General features: G+C 50.2%; 1 long non-coding RNA gene across 1 annotated transcript in view; it reads right to left on the reverse strand.

Annotated features, from left to right (window-relative positions):
- LOC125641825 (uncharacterized) overlaps window positions 1-18,221 on the reverse strand; it is a 28,832-nt gene extending 10,611 nt beyond the window's left edge. The window contains exon 1 of the long non-coding RNA XR_007358165.2: window positions 18,017-18,221. This is a non-coding gene — a long non-coding RNA (uncharacterized LOC125641825). The remainder of the gene's footprint in view (window positions 1-18,016) is intronic.
- Between the last annotated feature and the right edge of the window lie 2,157 nt (window positions 18,222-20,378).

The raw sequence follows: 20,378 nt of genomic DNA on the forward strand, positions 1-20,378 counted from the left end.
TACATCTGGTGCTAGATTACTGTGATGGGTCACACGATGGTAGTCAAACAAAATGTGCTGCCTAAAAATAAGAACAGCATATTAATAGCAAAAATGCTGTCCACTCCTTGCACACAGCTCCAGCTTCTACGAGAGAGCAGCTCACTTCCCAAAAGTGGTGAAAAATAACACGGCATGGTCACGTTACAGATCACAAAACCCATTTGCTCAGGTCACATAGAAAGAGATGGCTTTTTTAAACTGCCAATCCTGCAAACTTAGCCTGGGATCTGAAAGTCAAGCTGGGGTTTTTCCCCTGCTTATGCATAAACAGTTACAGAGATCCTGGGAGCAGGAATGCTTTGAAATGGAAGAAATAAAAACCTCTTGCTTCACAGTTTCAGTCATTCCCACTAGAAGGGATTAAGATGAAACCTTCCTGAGCGAAGAGTATTCTACATCTGCCTTTCGCCAGATTCTTTTAGCTTCTTCTGAAGCATCTGAGATAAAACTGGATTAGATGGACCATAGGTCTGAGCAATTCCTACGCTGCACCTGTGCAACTGCAGTGTGTATTCAGTGGGTTTGCATGGGTGTAATCAAGGGCAGACTTTTCCCTTGCCCCATTGGATTTTAGTTAGTTTTGCTGATGTCTAAGTAAGTATTCAGGTCCTTCTCTCAATGCTGTATGAATGGGAGTAAAAATGAATTTGTCACTATGGGAAGCTTATGTGGTACTGAATTCAAACAGAGAACAAGTCTGAATTTAAAAAAAAATTACTTATAAAGTTCATTTGATACTCGTGAGGGAATTCTGCACCAAAAAATAAAAATTCTGCACACAATATTTTAAAATTCTGCATATTTTATTTGTCAATAAATAAATGTGGAGGCTCCAGCATGGCAGTGGAGATAACCCTCCATTCCCCCTCGCCCAGCACATGGACTCAGCAGTGACACTGCAACCGACCCTGACGTAGCACAAGGGCCAGGCCTGCCCCAGAAACATCCCTGGGCCCTGCCCCTCTGCACCAGGTGCACTGTGATAGCGAGCGAGAGGGATAGAGTCTTGCATTCATGACCAGCCCTGGCCCCCAATCCAGGTGTGGGGCAGGTAGGCTCAGCCTGGCAGGATCCAAGTGTGGAGGGGCTTAGTGGGGGGAGATCCAGATGTGGGGTGAGAGGGTTCTGTGTGGGGCAATCTGGGTGCGGGTGGCTCAGTGGGGGGTCTGGGTGTGGAGGGGCTCTGGATGCACAGGGGCTCATTGGGTGGGGTCCGTGTGCAGGTGGTTGGGGCTTGGCAGGGGGGTTTGGGTGTGGGGGCTCGGCAGGGGGTCCCAATGCTGGGGAAGTGGGGCTTTGTGGGGTGGGGGCCTTGGGTGCAGGTGGTGGAGGGCAGGGGGCTCATCAGGGAGGTCCAGGGGTGGGGGGTGGAACTTGTCAGGGTTTGAGTGTGGGGGAGCTCAATGGGAATGGTCTGGATGCAGGAGGAGAGGGGCTCAGGGAGTGATGTTGATTTTTATACTGGTGACGGTAAGAGCCGAATCGGGCTCACGTGACTGTGCTTTCCAACATGGCCAGTGTTGGTACTTCTAGCAAAGAGACATCTTTGTTAAACTGAGCCGCCTATGTGAATACTACAGCAGGCATCACTGACCTGGCTCTGAAGTGCAGCAGTTCAAAGAAAGTAAGTTACCGAAAAGCACCTCTCTTGTCTAGAAGCTTTTGCCTGCCTCCTGCAAGTTTTAGCCACTCCTGTCTATGGGCCTGGAAGCCCCCTCACTTCTAATCTAGGAGCAACCTTTTTTGTGGGAATGAGAGAGCCCTGCTCAGTCCATAGCTGATTGAGGGCATCATTCCTGGGTCAACACACTCCACTGAATCTTCTTCTTGCACTTGGTTGGATTAGGTCAGTATTTTTTTTCTGTGTACAAAACTAACTTGCGTCTCTGTATTGGCCTCCACTAAAATTTTGTCCTTTTCCAGTTTTAATTTACATTGTTTTCCTGTAAAAAATATTTTTTTTCCACTTCAGTAGAATCCTTTGAGCTAAGGAGTGACAGTCCATCGAGCTGGGGTAGCGGGATACAAAAATGGGTATGAATTTCTCCTTTAATTAGTTTCAGGGACTGGACAAAGTTGGTTATATAAAGGCTCGTTATTTTTCTCTCTCTGGCAAATCTTTGCCTGGAACTCATTCCTGGAATGAATTTTCTATTAGCATTTCAGTTACTACTGGCTCCCTGCTGTGTGGGGGAGGAAGGATGGTTGGGCAGGGATACCCATGTTCAATTCCCTGCTCTGCCACAGACTTCCCATGTGACCATGGGCAAATCACTTAGTCTCTTTTGCCTCAGTTTCCCCTTATCTGTACAATGGGATGCTAATGCATCCCTGCCTCCCAAAGGTCGCAGAGAGGAGATGGGGCACAGATGGAAGAAAGCCCGCCCATTGAAACGTCATGAAATGACACCCCAACGGCTGGGCCAGTCACGTGATATACAGAGCCCTGTTGAGGAAGACACAGACAATCAGCGACATGTTTAGAATCACGGTTGATAGGGAGGGGAAGAAACCCTTTCAGTGAGGCTCTTTCCTGTGCAAGGGGGGGGATGATGCATCGTTTTAATATGGCTAAATATCTACATCTGGGAAAAAAGAATGTAGGTCATATGTGCAGGATGGGGGACTCTATCCTGGGAAACGGTGACTCCTGAAAAAGATTTCAGGGGCATGGTGGATAATCAGCTGAACATGAGCTCCCCATGTGACACCGGCCAAAGGGCTCATGCAATCCTTGGATGCATCAACAGGGGAATCTCGATTATGAAAAGAGAGGTTATTTTACATCTGTATTTGGCCCTGATGCAAATGGAATCCTGTGTCTAGTTCTGGTGTTCACAGTTCAAGGGGATGATGATAAATTGGTGAGGGGTTAGAGAAGAGCCACAAGAATGTCCTGTGAAGCACATTTTCCTTTAATCAATCTATTGTGCTTAACAAAGGTTTAGAGGTGACTGGTTGACAGTCTAAGTGCCCACATAGAGAAAACATTTTTAGCAATGGGCTCCTCTGTCTAGCAGACAAAGGTATCACAAGCTCCAGTGGCTGGAACTGAAGCTAGACAAATTCAGATTGGAAATAAAAATTCATGCTTTAACACTGAGGGTAATTAACCACTGGGACAATTTACCAAGAGTCAGGGTGGATTATCCATCACTGGCAATTTGTAAATCAAGACTGGATGTTTTTCTAAAGGATCTGCTCTAGGCGTTACTGTGGGGGCAGTTTTCTGGCCTGTGTTGTCCAGGAGGTCAGGCTAGATTAGAGTGGACCCTTCTGGCCTTGGAATATATGTTCCCATTTCAGTTAACACAGTAGCCAGTTATTCAGAAAAACTCTCCTGAATTAGATGACTTCCCATAGGGGTGGCTAGACTGGGTCAGACACATGCTTCAGCAAGTCCAGGATCCTGTCTCTGACTGTGGTCAGCACCAGATACTTTCAGGAAAGCTGCAGGAAACCCTGCACTAGGTAGATGTGAGATAATCAGCTACGAGGCAGGTCTCATCCTAATCCCTGTAGTTCTAGAATGGTTTAAATCCTCGTTCTATACATGGCATGGAGATCATTCCTGGAATCCTTGCAGACCATGCGTTTAATTTAACACCCTTTGATATTTGGTGGCCTCTGGCTCTGGTGTTGCATTTAATTGTAGAAGCTTTAAAAAAGTTCGCCTTGTATTATTCAGGAGAAATAAATTTCTTCGTTTTCTAATGTCTCCCTAACTTCACAAAGGAAGCATCAGCGAGAAGAGTAGGCTGGAGCAGAAAGTATGTTAATTACATTAAATCTAGCCTACACGTTTAGCTTCAGACAGTTCCTCAGGTCAAAGATTTCCATTATGTTTTGTGTATGTTGTCTGGTAGTTATCCCTTTCCATGTTATCAAGCTCTATAGTTCATAAACTTGTTTGTTAAAAATCTAGGCCTGGATCCTCAAGGCTACCTGGGCACTTAACTCCCACTGATTTCTAGGCTCTTTGAGGATCTGGTGAATACATCAAAAACACTCCTTGAGGCAAGTATTTGCAGAAAATCTGTCTGCATAATTGAAAACCACAGCAGATTATCCAGTCATTTGCCACATACCACACCAAAGATGATGGCAGGGTTGGCCATCAATACGCTACTCAAACCCCGAAGTTTAGATCACTGCCTCGTTCCACTCACTGAAAGACGGAAGAGTCACCTCATTAGCCACAGGTTGTGTAAAGTTTCAGAGTAGCAGCTGTGTTAGTCTGTATTCGCAAAAAGGAGTACTTGTGGCACCTTAGAGACTAACCAATTTATTTGAGCATGAGCTTAAGGTTGTGTAAAGGCACCATAGTTTTTCTTCGTGCTCTTCTTGCTGCCCCTTCCATCCATTGGAAGCTGAACAAGAAAACCGATTCAGCCTCCTCTATTGGCAAAGTGGTCAGCCCTTCAGCTTCTTCATAGGCTTTAGAGAGACCTTCACCAGACTGGAGTCTTTCTTCATTTCTCTCTCTTTTTTAGGATAACATATGTTTAAATGGCACCTTCCTGTCTAGGTTCTCAAGTCCACTTTACAAACCCACCTGAATTAAGCCCCATGTCATTCCTGGGAGGCTAGTATTTATCCCTGTTTTACAAAATTCTATGCTAGAATTTTAATACGCGTTCATTGCTGAATGATGACTGAATTGACTGCTGAATGATGGCCAATGACCTGTAGCATAGACGTGGCCGGAGAGCAAGTGATTTTGCCGTGGTCATGTAGCATATCAGTGGCAAAATAGGGATTAGAACCCAGCTCTTATTCCGAATCCTGTCCTCTGGTCATTACAACATGCTCCCTCTCCTTCCATGGGGTCATCCCATAAGAAGCTCAGTGCCTCTAGATACAGCTGGCAAGATGCTCAAATCTCACAAGCTGGCCAAGAAACAATCAAGCAGCTTTCTGGGTTTTCAGCTGTAAAAGCTCCATAACACCAGATTGAGACTGGTGGATCTGCGTGAGCCCCTGAAGAATTTTGGCCACCCCTACCCCCAAGGACAGGAGTAGCAGGATGGAGCATGTGGCAGCTCCCATGCTGGCTGTTGTGCCACCTACCTAGTTTAACTGCTGCTCCTGGCACCTTCTGTCAGCCCTTCTTACCCATGGTCAGGACAGAGTCTTCCCAGGGTGCTCTGCCTTCCTGGGCACTGCCCCTGTTGTTCACCTGCAATGCTGTGTAGCCATGGGATCTCCTGCTTTCCACTCAGGCAGCAGGCCCTTTATTCCAGGTGTGGCTTTGTGAAGCCTGCTGATCAACAGTGAGCGCTAGCATCTGTCACAGCTTCGCTCTTGTTGCTTCATGTCCAGAAGGGAGAGTTCCAGTGGATGGGATTGCCAAAGGAGACAGTCAAGGTGTGTAATTGTGTCTCTCAGCTGATAGTATTCTGCTGGGATTCCTTCCTCTTCAAAAAAGCCCCCATAGCCCTGCACTGGCAGCCATATCTGCCCACATACCATCTCCGGACACAAAACAATCAGCCACCAACCATCCCACCTGACCCCAAGCAGAGCTCTTGCCCTAGCAGAGCCAGGGAGCCATGAAGTCCAATAGAGCCTTCACTACTGCTGTTATTTTAGGGGGAAGGTGATCCGACACCACGGTGATGGGCAGCAGTATAAAACAATAGGATAGATTGGATTTTTGCACTCTCTCTCTAACCTCCCGCTGGCATTTGGACCTCTCTCTGTATTAAGCTGGCACTGAATTTTTGCACCTTGTTTTGTTTTTCCCAGGCATGCAGACCATTGTTTATCGACTAGCTTAGTTGGGGAGGTTTTTTTCGCCAGTCAGTTCATGACTGGATGGAATGTTCCAGGCGAATGAATTAAAGCTAGGGAGGTGGCATGCCATCACCTATAAGAAACCTGCCACTCCCTTGTCTCCTCCTTCCCCTCCCCACACACTGCTGCCTTTAGAGGCCAAAATTTGTGGAGCTGGAGGAGTTCTGTCAGCCTGATGGCTCCAGCGAGATGCTGTTCAGAGATACAGAATCATCACTCACAACTCCCCCTTCCCCCATGCATCTACCTGGGAGGAGTTGGCTTTGATCACATTTTCAGATGACAAAGGTTGGATTTTTCCCCTCCTTCCCAAACTATTCAGCAAGTGCTGCTCCCGTACCCGTGGCAGCAGGCTTTAGCCAATGGCCCTGCGGTGTACCTCGCAGCCTCAGACCGTTACATATAAATCAAAATAATTTTAGAAACATGTGAAGGCTGGAAGCAACCACCATGAGCCAAGGAATTGCTAAGTCACAGCTCTCTCCCCAGTGCCCCCTGAGGCCCTAGCCAAGTGATCAGCTTTGCTCTGGGCAGGTTGTGGTCCCAGCTGTCCTGCTGGCTGGGGATTGAGTTGTTTCAGCTAAGCCGGTTTTGTGTCGTGCCTGAGCTGCTCCCACCAAGTGCAATACAAACATTCCCACGAAATCGCGCCAACCCGTTGACACGCATGGAAGAGCAGCCGCAGGCAACTGCAGCCCTGCCAGTGCCTGGCTCATGCAGACATAGGCTTGAGAGAGCGTCCAAAGGCAGGCTCTGGGGATAATGGGTGTGTTTGAAACACGGGCACTGTACACATTTTTGCCATTAAGAGGACTCATCGCTGCATCTTGCCTTGTGCCGGGGGAAGAGGGGGACAGCACCTGCTTTGCGTTAGCCCTTCAGGCAGCACATTGCAGAAATACGGTGCCCAGGGTGAAACATAACAGGAGTGGACAGTAGCCAGCAAGGTTGTGTGGGCCAGCAGACAGGGCTCAGGAGAGTGAGGGGCTAGTCCTAACTCTGCTGCCCATACAGCCAAGGCCCAGAACCCATATGTGGTTGTGATGCCCATTCTCTGCCAGGAGCCACAGACAGCATCAAGGAGTCCCTTCTGAAAACTAGCCTCTGTCACCCAAGTCCTCCAAGTATTTAGGCCCCTAATGCCCAATGATTTCAGTAGGAGTTAGGCACCTACATATCTTTGAGGAGTGGGGCCTAGGCAACTATAAAAGTTGAGGAAATCAAAGTTAATGGACACTTGAAAACTGAGGGCTCGGTTGATTGATGGCTCTGTCCCATTCAGTCAGACAGGAATACCACCTCCCGCTGGGGTATTTAGGTAAGGCAGCTGCAAAATGCTGTACAAATAATTAGGGCAAAATCCAGCTAGTTAATGTTTGGCAGTGGCAGGCCCGAGCCCTAAAAACGCTACATCACTAGCAATCCTACAAGCTCCAACTACTTCTCTGCAGGAGGCTTAGGATTCAAACAGCTGCAATACAAGCTTAGGGAGGGATGGTGCCATAACAGCAAATGCCCGGTGGGGTTTTGTATGCACTGACATCGCACAATAAAGTGCAAAGGGCACCTCCACCAATACAGTCATTACAAAGGCGTGGCCAGTAACGAAACCCAGTGCAAGTCTGCTTTTAATGCTGGAAGCAGAAGTTGCCAGTGTGGTGAATGCTCAGGGAGAGCCAGCATGGCCAGCCAGGAGGTACTTATCGGCATTATAACATATTGCTTCCTTCTGCCTCTACAAATCCTCCCATAACTGGCCCACATAGCTGAAGGCTAAGGCAGCTCATCATGAGCTACAGGCTTTGGGGAATGTTTATTTAGAAAGGGGGCTAAAGGATTGAAGGGCTTATTGGGGGCAGAAAGTCGCTTTAGAAGCGGAGATCTCATATACAGCCACCTCACCGTGTGCCGTCCCCACCAAGGGCATTGCAATGTAGTTGCAGCATGTTTACAGACCTATCTTTATACAGAACTTGCAGTATGGTAAGGATGTGGGAGTGGCTGCTATTTCGAATAGGGTGTACCTGTTTCCTACACTCATTTGGTTTGATTATTTATTTGAGCTGGCTGGACTTTTCTGTCAAAATATGTTTTTCAATGGAAAATGGGATTTCCACACAACTGAATTTTTCCACAGGAAAAAATTGATTAGACCAAAATTTTTCCAGTGGAAAACTGAAATGATGGTTTTGCGGGGTGGAGGGAGAGAACAGGGCAACTCTAAATGTTTGTTTAAAAAACAGAATCAAACTAGAGCCACTTAGCTGCCATGGGGCCTCATGGGACTTGTAGTTTGAGTGTGCTGGGCTGCCTGCATGGATTACATTTCCGATGATGCATTGTGGTCTGCCCTCTGACTGAGCCACCCCAGTGCATCATGGGAGTTCCAGGGCTGCAGTGCATGAGTATCCCAGCAGCTCTGCTTTGCACATGTTGAGACAGTTCCTGACTCAAAGAAATTTCTAACGTAAGACAACAGGACGGAGCTAAGGGTGGGCAGAAGGAAGTGTTATCCCCATAGTACGGCTGGGGAACTGAGGCACACAGTGATTAAGGCCAGCTTTTCAAAAAGAGGTCAGCACCCACTGTGCAGAGCCCCTTTGAAAATCGCATTGCCCATGATCACAGAGCACGTTGGTGGCAGCACTGGAAAGCAAACACATCCCTCCTGAGGTCCAATCCAGTTCCACGACACTCCCTTTCGACACAGCTACAAAATGAGGAACAGCTGGCTGGGCAGCAGCACTGCGGGAAAGGCTCTGGGGATTACAAATTGAATATGAGGCAATGGTGTGATGTAGTTGTAAAACCAAAAGGTACTACCATCCTGGGGTGTACTAGCAGGACTGTCATACGTAAAACTGGGGCAGTAGTTGTCCCGCTCTACTCGGTACTGGGGAGGCCTCAGCTGGCATACTGTGTCCAGTTCTGGGTGCCACACTTTGAGAGAGATTTGGACAAACTGGAGAGAGTCCAGAGGAGAGCAACAAAAGTGATTGATAGGTTTCGAAAACCTGACCTGTGAGGAAAGGTTAAAAAAACGGGGCCTGTTTAGTCTTGGGAAAAGAAGGCTGAGCGGGGACCTGGTAACTCTCTTTGACTGTGCTAAGGGTTGTTATAAAGAAGATGGGGATCATTTGGTCTCTGTGTCCATGTACGAGAGGACAATAAGTCATGGACTTGATCTGCAACCCCATTTCTAATCTAGCACAACCCCAGCCCCGTACAATCCTGACCCCTAGAATCCTGCATAAATCCACAGCCTCAAATGAAGCCCCAGCCATAATCCCCCAACCCCTTATACATCCTTGGTTCCCCCGTGGACCTCCTGCCCCCCAACACCTATGAACTCCTCCCAAATACTCTAGGATCCCTCATCTACCTCAGTTCCCCACCTGCCCCAGGATTCCTTGGCTGGCTAGGTCTTCCCCCAGCACTCCCCTGCTTAGGGCCCTCACCCTCACACACTCTGCTGTGCCCTAGCTCTTACCCCCCCAACCCTCCACGTATTTGTATGTTCCCCCAGGCTGCAGGATCCCCCTCCTGCATCGCCCCCTCCAGAGTCCCCAAGTGCCCATGCCCCCTGGACCTCACCATACATCATACCTGGGCTACCCACATTATTCCCCCTGCCAAACCAGGAGATCCCCTAGCTCCCTGTGCAACACCCCCCACTCCATTTCCACAGGCCCCCAATCCAGCCCCCTATGTACCTCAGTGTCCCCCCCCCAATCTTCTCTTGCCCACCTTGGCTCTCCAGCCTCCCCTACATGCCCTGGCTCCACGTCCTCCCCTCACCTTGCCACTCTGGGTCACAGTGCTGCTCAGGTTTGGCCTGCCCAAGGGAGGGGCCACCAGGGCAAATAGAAGGGCGTGGCTTTGTGACCTGGTACATGGGATGCAGTGTCATCAGAAATTTTGGCCAACTCAAAATGTGTGTGAAAACATGGCAGTGGTGTCAAGCCAGTCTTTCCATGACAAGTTTCCAGCTGAAAAGCTTTGACCAGCCCTAACATTGAGCCACAAGGAAGAAAGAAACATTACCGAGGGTTTTAAATAAATACTGGCACAAGAGAATGGGAAGTGATGCAAATGCTCCTCTAGAAGTCTTTGCTTATCTAAAGAGTGTGAGAAAGACCCCCAGCTCCCTACTTCACCTAGTGCAGTCACCCTGGTCACTGCTTCATAGCCATGTAAACACAGCTACATCGATTTCTGTGGCAGCAAGGTCGGAAAGTGGTGTGGTTGCATGCTCGGTTAGCCAGTGGGATGAGGCCCTCTGCAGCTATTTCAAGTGAGACAAGAGAGGAGAAGATGCCTTGATGAGCTCGAGGCATGACTTGCCCATGGGGCAGGCATCCCTTTAAAGGGAGAACATACGCAGTTCTAAAGGGCTCTTTAAAGCTAGCCAAGAAAGGCATAACAAGCAGTAATGGCTGGACATTAAAGCCAGACAAATTCTAATGAGCACTAACACACAGTTTTAACAATGAGAGTGTTTAACCATTGGCACAAGCTACCAAGGAGAGTGGTGGCCTCGCCATTTCTAGGTCTTCAGTGCAAGACCGGACGACTTGTTGGAAGTTACTTTAGCCAAATTACTGGGCTCGATACAGGCATCATTGGGAGAGGTTCTCTGGCCTGTGTTATACAAGAGGTCAGATGAGATGTGCTAGGGCTCCCTGCTGGCCTTGCCATCGATGACGCCAACAACCGAAATGACGAGCCCTACAGCGTGAGGTGGGGCAGGCAGGGGTGAAAGTGAGCCAGTACAGCGTACTGGTAAAAAGTGGCTGTCGGTACCGGCCCGTACGCAGCCGATGTTAAAATGTTGCCACGGCAGTGCTTAAGGACCCTGATTAAAGCGCTGCCCCTTTTGCCCCACCGCAGCCCCGTCAGTGGCCCTGCTGATGGGGCGGGGGAGAGGTGCAAAAGGGGCAGCGATGTTAAAGGCAAAGGACCCTGCTTAAAGCACTCCCCCTGCAGCACTTCAACATCATTGCCCCCCCGACCCCGCGGGCCACTGACGGGGTGGGCAAAAGGGGCAGCTGAGCTGGGGCTGGTGATTTAAAAGGGCTCCAGGAGGCGCGGGCCAGGCAGCGTGGATGGGCTGGCTGGGGAAGGCTGACCTCCCCCAGCCCCACCCCTTCCGGTCCGAGGCCCCGGGTCCTGGTGACATGCAGCAGTGGTCGGAGCTGAGCTTGATTACATGGAGCTGAGAATAATTACACATGTGTGACATGGACCATCTGGGCCAACGTCAGGCCTGGTGTACTGTACATGAAAGCGAGCCCTTCCAGGCAAAGATGTGTAAGCCATACGAATAACATACTGAGCCCAGACTTAGACTGATTGCCTGTAAAATGCAGAGCCTGTCAGCTCCCGTCCTTCTAACCCTACCTCTCGCCCATCTGGGGCCATGCTTTTCTCCTTGTCAAACAAAAGTATTTACAGTTAGGGAGATCTGTGGGGCTGGAGCCCTGCGGTGGCATTGGCAAGACACAGGCACATCTGTGTACGTTAATGGGGTCCTACATGCACTGCAGGCAAATTGTACTTAGACACTGGCAGGACATAGACAAGTGAGGCTACTTGTGCCTAGAGCAGGGACTGCAGACAAGCTCCGGGCAGTGTCGTCTGTAACCACACGTCGTCCTGCTGTGGCCTTGCTGCTGCATGCAGCTCCTGTCTGTCAGCATGGCCATCTGCATGCTTTGACACACTGCCTCTGGCTTTGGGCCTGCCTTGTCAATCGCTTTAAACCATTGGAGTGGGTGACAAGGCAGACAAATTTCCAACCAGAGCAGCCTTGGAAAGGGTTAAAAGCTGAATTCGCATCAGCAGAGCCCAACTAGCATCCCCCCCAACATGGCACTGTTACAGATCCTGTCCCTTTGAAAGCTGGATAACGTTTGGAAAGGTTAAGAGAATCCCATCAGTTTCCCAGGCCCTGGTCCCACCACCCAAGTTAGATCCCAAACAGAGGGCCAGTATGACGGTCCCTAAGCCAACTGCTAGGAGATGAGGAATAGACATGCCATGCCGCCCTTGAACGGAGGCTCATCTCAGACCCCGCCCTGTGCCAAAGAGCAAGCCAGCAACAGCCCTTTCTCCTGGGGTAACTTGGCTCTGAGGTACAGTGTCTCAGCCTTCTGGGGAACTTTATTTCTCAGGCTCAGAGTGGCTTGGGATGCATGTGTCCGGGTTTGGCAATGCAGGCACCTGAGGGTCCAGAAATACGCCCAAGGGAGAGGCAGGTGGTGTGTGTGTGTGCTGATGACGTTGTGTAGCTACAGATGGGCTGCTCTGGGCACAGAGCCAGACATTAGCTACACTGGCTCAGATTCTTAGCCGCCTGCTCTGGGCCAAAGCAGTCGCTGGTTGCAGTGCTGAGCGAGCACATGTCCATCCCTGTCTATGTGTCCTCTCCCCCCGGCTCTCTCATCCCCTGGGTTCATGAGGCAGATTTAATTGCATTTTTAAAAAATATTAATTTTGCTAGCAGCTGTGCTAATATAAGTGCTGTCAGTCACACACAGTCCCTTCCCCTTGGCTTCAGCTGGCCCCACTGCAAGGAGCTGGGATGTTCTCTGTGCAGCAGGGCTAGCCAGAGGGGAAATGAAGAGATTAAAGCACACAAATCCTTAATAGATTTAAAACCATGGTATTTCTTACTAATAAGGTTTAACATGCACAAGGATGACAAAGGGAAGCGTGAGTCCTTTACTCAACACAAGAGCAACTAGCCCAGAGGTGGGCAAACTACGGCCCACGGGCCACATCTGGCCTGCCAGCCAATTTAATCCGGCCCTCAAGCTCCCGCCTGGGAGTGGGGTCTGGGGCTTGCCCTGCTCCCGCCGAGGAGCAGAGTTGGGGGCTGCTCTGCGCGTGCCACAGCTCCTGGAAGCAGCGACATGTCCCCACTGCTATGTTTAGGGCAGCCAGGGGGCTCTGCGGGCTGCCCCGTCTGCAGGCTGCACCCCCGCAGCTCCCACTGGCTGGGAACTGCGGCCAATGGGAGCTGCAGGGGCGGTGCCTGAGGACAGGGCAGCACACAGAGCCGCCTGGCCGTGTCTCCCTGTAGGAGCCAGAGAGGGGACATGCTGCTGCTTCCGGGAGCTGCTTGAGGTAAGCGCCGCCTGGAGCCTGCACCCTGACCCCCTTCTGCACCCCAACCCCTGATCCCCAACCCCACTCCAGAGCCTGCATCCCCAGCTGGAGGCCCCCCCAACCTCAGCCCGGAGCCCCCACCCGCACTCTGAACTCCTCATTTCAGGCCCCACCCCAGAGCCTGCACTCACCCCCCGTGTCCCAACCCTGATCCCCCTCCAGCCACCCGAACCCCTTGGTCCCAGCCAGGAGCATCCTCCTACACCTGAAATCCCTCATTCCCAGCTCCACCCCAGAGCCTGCACCTCCAGCCAGAAGCCTCACCCCCTCCTGCACCCCAACTTCATGAACATTCGTGGCCCGCCATACAATTTCCATACCCAGATGTGGCCCTCGGGCCAAAAAAGTTTGCCCACCCCTGAACTAGCAGATGCGAGGACTTGGCGTAGCAATGAATTGGTGCATGGCCTTGGGGGAAGTCATATTCCTCATCTTTACAATGCTGCTGCTACTTGCACACCCCTGTTAAAGTGCTTTGAGTGCGAGGTAAGTGCAGGGTATTTATCACTAAACCACGCTTCACTCTCAAAGCTTCTGCAGTCGCCTCATGGGTGAAATTAAAGGATTAGAGGATTAATAAATATGCCTTAGACTCAAAGAGCTCAATCTCCTCTTTGGTAAACTAAATAGATTAAGGGGTGACTTGATCACAGTCTAAAAGTATCTACATGGGGAACAAATATTTAATAATAGGCTCTTCAATGTGGCAGAGAAAGTTCTAACACAATCCGACTGGAAGTTGAAACTAGACAAATTCAGACTGGAAATAAAGTGTAAATGTTTAACAGTGAGAGTAATTAGCCATTGAAGCAATTTACCAAGGGTTGATGCTCCATCACTGACAATTTTAAAATCAAAATTGGGTGATTTTCTAACAGATCTGCTCTAGAAATTATTTTAGGGCAGTTCTGGCCTGTGTTACACAGGGGGTCAGACTAGATGATCACAATGGTTCTTTCTGGCCTGAGAATATCAATCTATAAATATGAATCTGACAGCTAGGGAAGGGCCGGATTAGATTTCCAAGATTACTCTGCTCAGCTACCATGTAGGCACCTAATGGAAACAGCCAATGGGAGTTAAAAGAAAAAACAAACACACGATCTTAGTGTTTTATCCTGCTGCCCAGTACCATAGTAGCAGAGCACCTTCCATGTGAAATCCATACCAATAGCTAAGGCCCTAGTGGATTTCATGGAGTCTCTGGCACTGCTACTTTCATGCGGTTGGGAAAATCTGTCCCTGAAATTAGCACGACCTACTGCAAGTGTTTGCTAGAAGGTATAAACCCAGAAACATCACTTTGGCTTAGACCACCATCGAGAAGATTTTATGAACTGGCGTCACCAGATAAACTGGATGAACATTAACCATGTGACATTTAGGACAAAAGGCCATGTCATGCTGCAACACTGGCAACCTCCCCGCATTCAAAAGTCCTGGATCAGATCTCCAGAAATCAGGAGTTTGACTTAATTTTGGCCTTAACGGTTTAGTGTGAACATTGTCACATTTCCACATAACCGTGAGAGCTAGAGACTTGCTTTAAAAAAAAGGATGCATCCGCCTGTGGCCCCTGGGGCTGTAAGAAAAAACAAACAGAAGCCCCCCCCCACACCAAATATCATGAGTCTTGCAGTAAAGTCATGAGTTGGCAATACCGCCGCTGGGAGATATTAGAGAGACGATGGTGTGCAAGATGAGCAAGTAATTATTCTGCTACCATTAGGTAGAGCAATCAGATCAGTTTTGAGAGCACGTTATTAAAAAAATATGGTCAACACAGGAGAGAAAATGGCACTAAAATGAATGTGGTGTCAGAGGTTGGGTATGCTGAGGCTAAAGAACTAAAGCAGAGAGAGGCTAAATTGCAGAGAACCAGCGGTGGAGGTTATGAAGAGGGCAGGGAGAGATTATTCACTTGTTAAGAAAAGAACAAGAAGAAATAAGCTTACTCAGCAGAAGGGAAAATTAAATATTAATAAGTTGGAGTGCAGGAAAGTAGGAAGAGTTAATCAATGGAATGAACTGCCAAGGGAGGCTGGGGACTCAGCATTACTGGAGAGATTGCAGGCTGAGCCCCTGTGCCAGCAACAGAACTCAGTCTGTTGTCTCGATATTCCCACCGTGCAGAAAGGGGAATCTGAACACATCGCTGAAGCCTGCAGACCTTGGAAAGCCAAGCTAGTGCTGCAGGGCAATGGATCAGCTTCTCCAGAGGCATCAGGGTGCAGGCTTTAATGCAGCACCACTCATCCAGCTGACTGGCTGCTGGAATACCAGTGCTGCTCCTCGGTCACTGCCTCTGGCTCATGCCTTACAGCAGATAAACACCAACTGGTTCAACTACCCTCCTATCCATCTCTCTCAGGGCTGCTCTACACTACACAGTTAGGTCGACATAACCTGCCTTACCTCGACCTAACTACGTCTGTGTCTCCCCTCCAGACTTGCTCCCGCTGATGTAAGTGCCCTACAACACCGACATAACTCCACCTCCCCGAGAGGCATAGGTCTTATATCGATGTAGTTAAGGTGACTCAGGAGCTGTGGAATTGACAAGAAAGCCCCTCCCGCCCCACCCAGGCTCCCCTGGAGAAGCCTGAGGGTCCCAATGCTCTCCCCCTGCTGGGAGCCAGGCAACCCTGAGCTGTGAAATTGACACGGCTGGCTGGCTCCCTGTGGGGAGCAGGCAGGTGGGGGGGTGGGGAGGAGGAAGAAGGGGAAGAGGGTCAAAAAGCCCCGAAGTGGCTTCCCCTGGCTCCCAGCAGGGAACAATGGGGGGCAAGAAGCCCCAGGCAGCTTCCCCCACTCCCTGCGGGCAATGGAGAGCAGCGGGGGCAGCCTACCGTTAGCCCAGGAGCCTGTGGGGCAGCCAGGCTCCTGACAGGGAGCTGCCGACAGAGTTGAGAGATTGGGCTCTCAGCCGCCCCCTCCCCACTGCCCCTCTTAGGTCGGTGGAAGTGTCCCTGGTGAGGATGCACACCACTGAAGGAATGTGGATATGAACCACCACAATAATTACTGTGTGGGCTATAAGTCAATCTAATATAGGTCAACTTAGAGTTGTAGTGCAGACATACTCTCAGTCTCTGCTATGTTCTCTGAATTCCAGCAGTCATGGACCACGATGCCACTGCGTTAGGTGCTGTACAAACAAAGAACAAAAAGATGGCCCTGCCCCAAAGAGCTTCCAGTCTATATTCTGGCACCATTATCGTCAGGCATTTACCAAGTTACCCCATGGTCAGCGTCTTTTGTGAAAAATCCACCCCTCTGAGCAACGTGGTTACACCGACCTAACCCCCTGTGTAGACAGCACTATGTCAGCGGGAGAGCTTCTCCCATCAACACAGGTACTGCCTCTCGGGGAGGTGGATTAACTACGCCGACCAGAGAGCTCTCTCCCGTCGGCTTAGAGTGTCTTCATTAAAGCACTACAGCTGCATCAGTGCTGCTGCACCAAGGCCGTGTTTTAAGTATAGACTTGCCCTCAGGCAGAGAGAACACCTCTACATGTCTCCAGTCACAGCAAATTTGGAGGGAGCTAGTCTTAATAAATCCCCATAGGAATGTTGCTGGCACCCAGTGCCAGAGGCGAACAACAGTGGGGGTTCGTTACCCGGTGTGCGTCACCCAATAATCACAACGGGGTGGAGAAGCAGAAAAGTTTATTTGCAGCTGCAAACAAGGTACAGGGAGAATAGAATCTCAAATCCTGCACACAGAGCAGGAAGTTACACAGGCTTTTATACATCCTTTCTTCAGCATACTTATCCAATAGCAAGCTGCTCTAAGTATCCATATAGCCAGCCAATCCAGTTACCAGCTAGTTCTCTCCACCATCTGTTAAACCATACATAAAGCTGATTTATTCAGCATTGTTCTTCCATATCTGCCCTGTTTGGCCTTGTTTAGTTTCAGGCAGTCTGACTCTGCAACATATTGTTGCAGATCCTCAGCATAACTGCTGTGAGTGCCTTCAGGCGGGGGAGGGGGCCAAGGACACTTGGGCCTAGTGCGAGGAGGCTTCATCGACACTCGTGGTCTTCCATCCCCTCGAGTTACCTAGTGGCCATGCCCAGTATCCCCAACAGGAACATTGCTCCAATACCGTAAAGAACAAGAATGGAAGGTTTTCGATATTTGGGCCATACGTGAGCTTGGAAAGAGCATATTTTTAACCAGTGAGTGTTGATTTCCCCAGACACACACAAACCAATGAAAAATATTTCCCTCAATAATAGATGAAATGTACAACTAGGCAAAGTAAGAGAAATTCTGCTTGAGAACTTAGAGTTTGATTTAACTGGGCAGTGAGGCACAAGACCATGTAAGTGACTTGACCGCAGTCACTCTGGAGGGCTGGCTAATCTGAGAGTTGAACCCAGATCCCTGGCCACTAAACTCTCCTGTGTACAAGGATGCCCATCCTGTACTCAGTCAAGCTGTCTCAGCCACATCTACTTGCCTGGCTTTTCCTCATAAGTAGACTACATTTCTGTAGTCTGTTGGAGGGAGTGGCTCCTCCCCCTCTGGGTCTGTGGGCAGCAATCTGCCCCACTACGTCTCTGGGGGGTCGCCTGACGTGGGGAATCAGCGGGGCGATGGGAGACGTCAGCTCGGGCCTGTGATCAGGGCCGAACAAACAAACACAGTTACAGAGCTGAGCCCCTGGTTGGGGCAGCAAAGAGTCTCTGTCTCAGGCCTGCACTCATGCTAAGCGGCAAACAGTCGAGCCTCCTAGCTCTGGCAGAGGGCCAACAAGCACCAGCTTCTTGCCTAAGAGAGGGGGAGACGGACACCCACTCCACTGGCGTGGCAGGGAAGACACTGGCTTACCCACTCCACTGCGTCCCGGCCCAAGGCCCTAGCAATGGCAGAGCGGTCTGCCACTGGGTCAGTGGGGATCCTGACCGCGGCACGCTGCCTCACTTGCTAGCAGCATTGCAGCCAGATTGGGGTCAGCTACCCCTGGGGCACTTCTCAACTCCCCCTCCAGACATACCTGGCTCTGCAGAGGGTCATCAGGGAAGAAGGCCTCTGTCAGCACCTGCAGCTCCTCCGTGCTCAGGTCTGTAAATGGCCCTGGTCAGCCCTCAGCACCCTTGGGGTCTGCAGCAGCCTCCCAGCTCAGGAGCTCACAGCAGCTATCTGGCTTCTCTGGCAGCTACCTCCAAACTGAGATCTCCGGCCCGCCTTTTGTACTTCCGGTCCCGCCCACTAACTGCCAGCAGGAGGGTTGAGTGTGGCGTGGCTCCGCCCACCAGGGTTCAATAAGGGGCTCCTCCCCCTCCGGGTCTGTGGGCGACTAATCCGCCACACTATGATCTCCCAGACAATGATGCGATGTCAATCATCTTGCACACACACCTGCTGGGCTTACATTGCCCTTAACTCCAGTATCTATTTGGAGAGTCACTCTGTGTTTATTTATTTCCAGTATCAAACCAATTTTTTGTACACAACCCCTTGGCTGTGAAAGTGTACTGTGACCCAGCAAAGAGCTCTGTTTCTGCCTCACTGCTTTCTTCTTCAACTATATGCTTTTATATGGGGGTACCTATATATTTGCAATTTGCATACAAAGCAACACACCTTTGCAATATGGTTGCATTTAATGGCCCTTTGGCGACTGCCAATAGCAAAAATCCCCAACTGCTGGAGACGGGACACTACATGAGACAGGCTCTGAGTTACTACAGAGAATTCTTTCCCAGGTGTCTGGCCGGTGGGTCTTGCCCATGTGCTTAGGGTCTAACTGATCTCCAGATTTGGAGTCAGGAAGGAATTTTCCCATAGGTCAGATTTGCAGAGAACCTGGGGGGTTTTCACTTCCTCTGCAGCATGGGGCACAGGTCACTTGCAGATTTAAACTAGAGTAAATGGTGGATTCTCTGTAACTTGAAGTCTTTAAACCATGATTTGAGGACTTCAGTAACTTCAGCCAGAGGTTAGGGGTCTATTTACTCCTGAGGGCAATCTGCACCAAAAAATTAAAAATTCTGCACCTAAATAAATAAATAAATAAAAATTCTGCAAACACTATTTTAAAATTCTGCAAATTTTATTTGTCAAATAAATGTGGAGGCTCCAGCAAGGCATTGGGGAGCACAGGCCACTGGCTGCACAGAGGTAGGAGATCACAGTGCAGATCCCGCCCCAGGGACACAGAATCAGCTGTGAGGCTGCACCTAACCCTGACACAGTGCAAGGACTGGACCTGCCCCAGAACCACCCCAGGGCCCTGCCCCTCCATGCCAGGTGCACCAGGTGTGGGCAGGCAGGCTCAGCAAGGCAAGATCCAAGTGTGGAGGGGTTTAGTGTGGGAGGATCCAGGTGTGGGTTGAAAGGGTTTTGTGTGGGGCAATCTGGGTGTGGGCAACTCAGTGGGGGATCTGGGTGCAGGGGGGATCTTGATGCACAGGGGCTTGTTGGAGGGTTCTGGGTGCAACAGTAATGGGACTCTGTGGGGGGGTCCAGGTGAAGGTGGTTGGGGCTTGGTGGGGTGGAGATCTGGATGCTGGTGGCTTATCTGGGTGGTCCAGGTGCAGGAGAAGTGGGGGTAATGGGGGGGTTGTAAGTGGGGGAGGTGAGGCTCGGCAGGAGGGTCTGGATATGAGGGGATCTGGATGCACGGCTGTTGGGTGAATGAGGGAACAGCTCCCTCTACAGGGATCCCTCCCTCTGCAGCTGAAGAGCAATGGGTGCAGGAAGGGGGTGGGGAGAGTTTTCAGAGCTTCTTGCAGCCAGGGGAGAAATCTGGGGGTGGATCTGACCTGGCTCTGGATGCTGCACAGGGGAAGAGGAAGTCCTGTCCTCTCCATCCCAGCTGGGACTAGCAGCTGAGCCTGGCGCAGGATAGGAGCCACCAGCTGGTTCTTCCCTAGTCCCACCTCATGCCCCACAGTGATTTGCCTCTCTGCTGGCTGCCCTGGTCCCCTGAAACATACTGCTGGAGAGGGTCACATGATAACTCTTGTGGCTTCCCTTTGCTTCCCCGTCAGAAAGTCATTTTGCTGCAAGGAAGCAAAAAATCTGCGGGGGACAAATTCTGCGCATGTGCAGTGACACAGAATTCCCCCCAGGAGTATCTATTACAGGAGTGGATGAGTTCTGTGCCCTGCAATGTGTAGGAGGTCAGACTCGATGATCATGATGGTCCCTCATGACCCTAAAGTCTATGAGTCTATAATTCATGTACAACACTGCAGACCTATGGCTGGACACCTTTGTGTTGATTGCGTCCACGTTTCCCACAAACAAATCTAGTCTCTAGTCTGTGGCCTAGTGGACAAAGCACTGGATTGGAACTATATCACTCAGGGGTGTGGATTTTTCACCTCCCTGGTTTCCATTCCCTGCATTAC

Source organism: Caretta caretta, chromosome 8 (genome assembly GCF_965140235.1).
Source record: "Caretta caretta isolate rCarCar2 chromosome 8, rCarCar1.hap1, whole genome shotgun sequence".
NCBI classification, from domain to species: Eukaryota; Metazoa; Chordata; order Testudines; family Cheloniidae; genus Caretta; species Caretta caretta.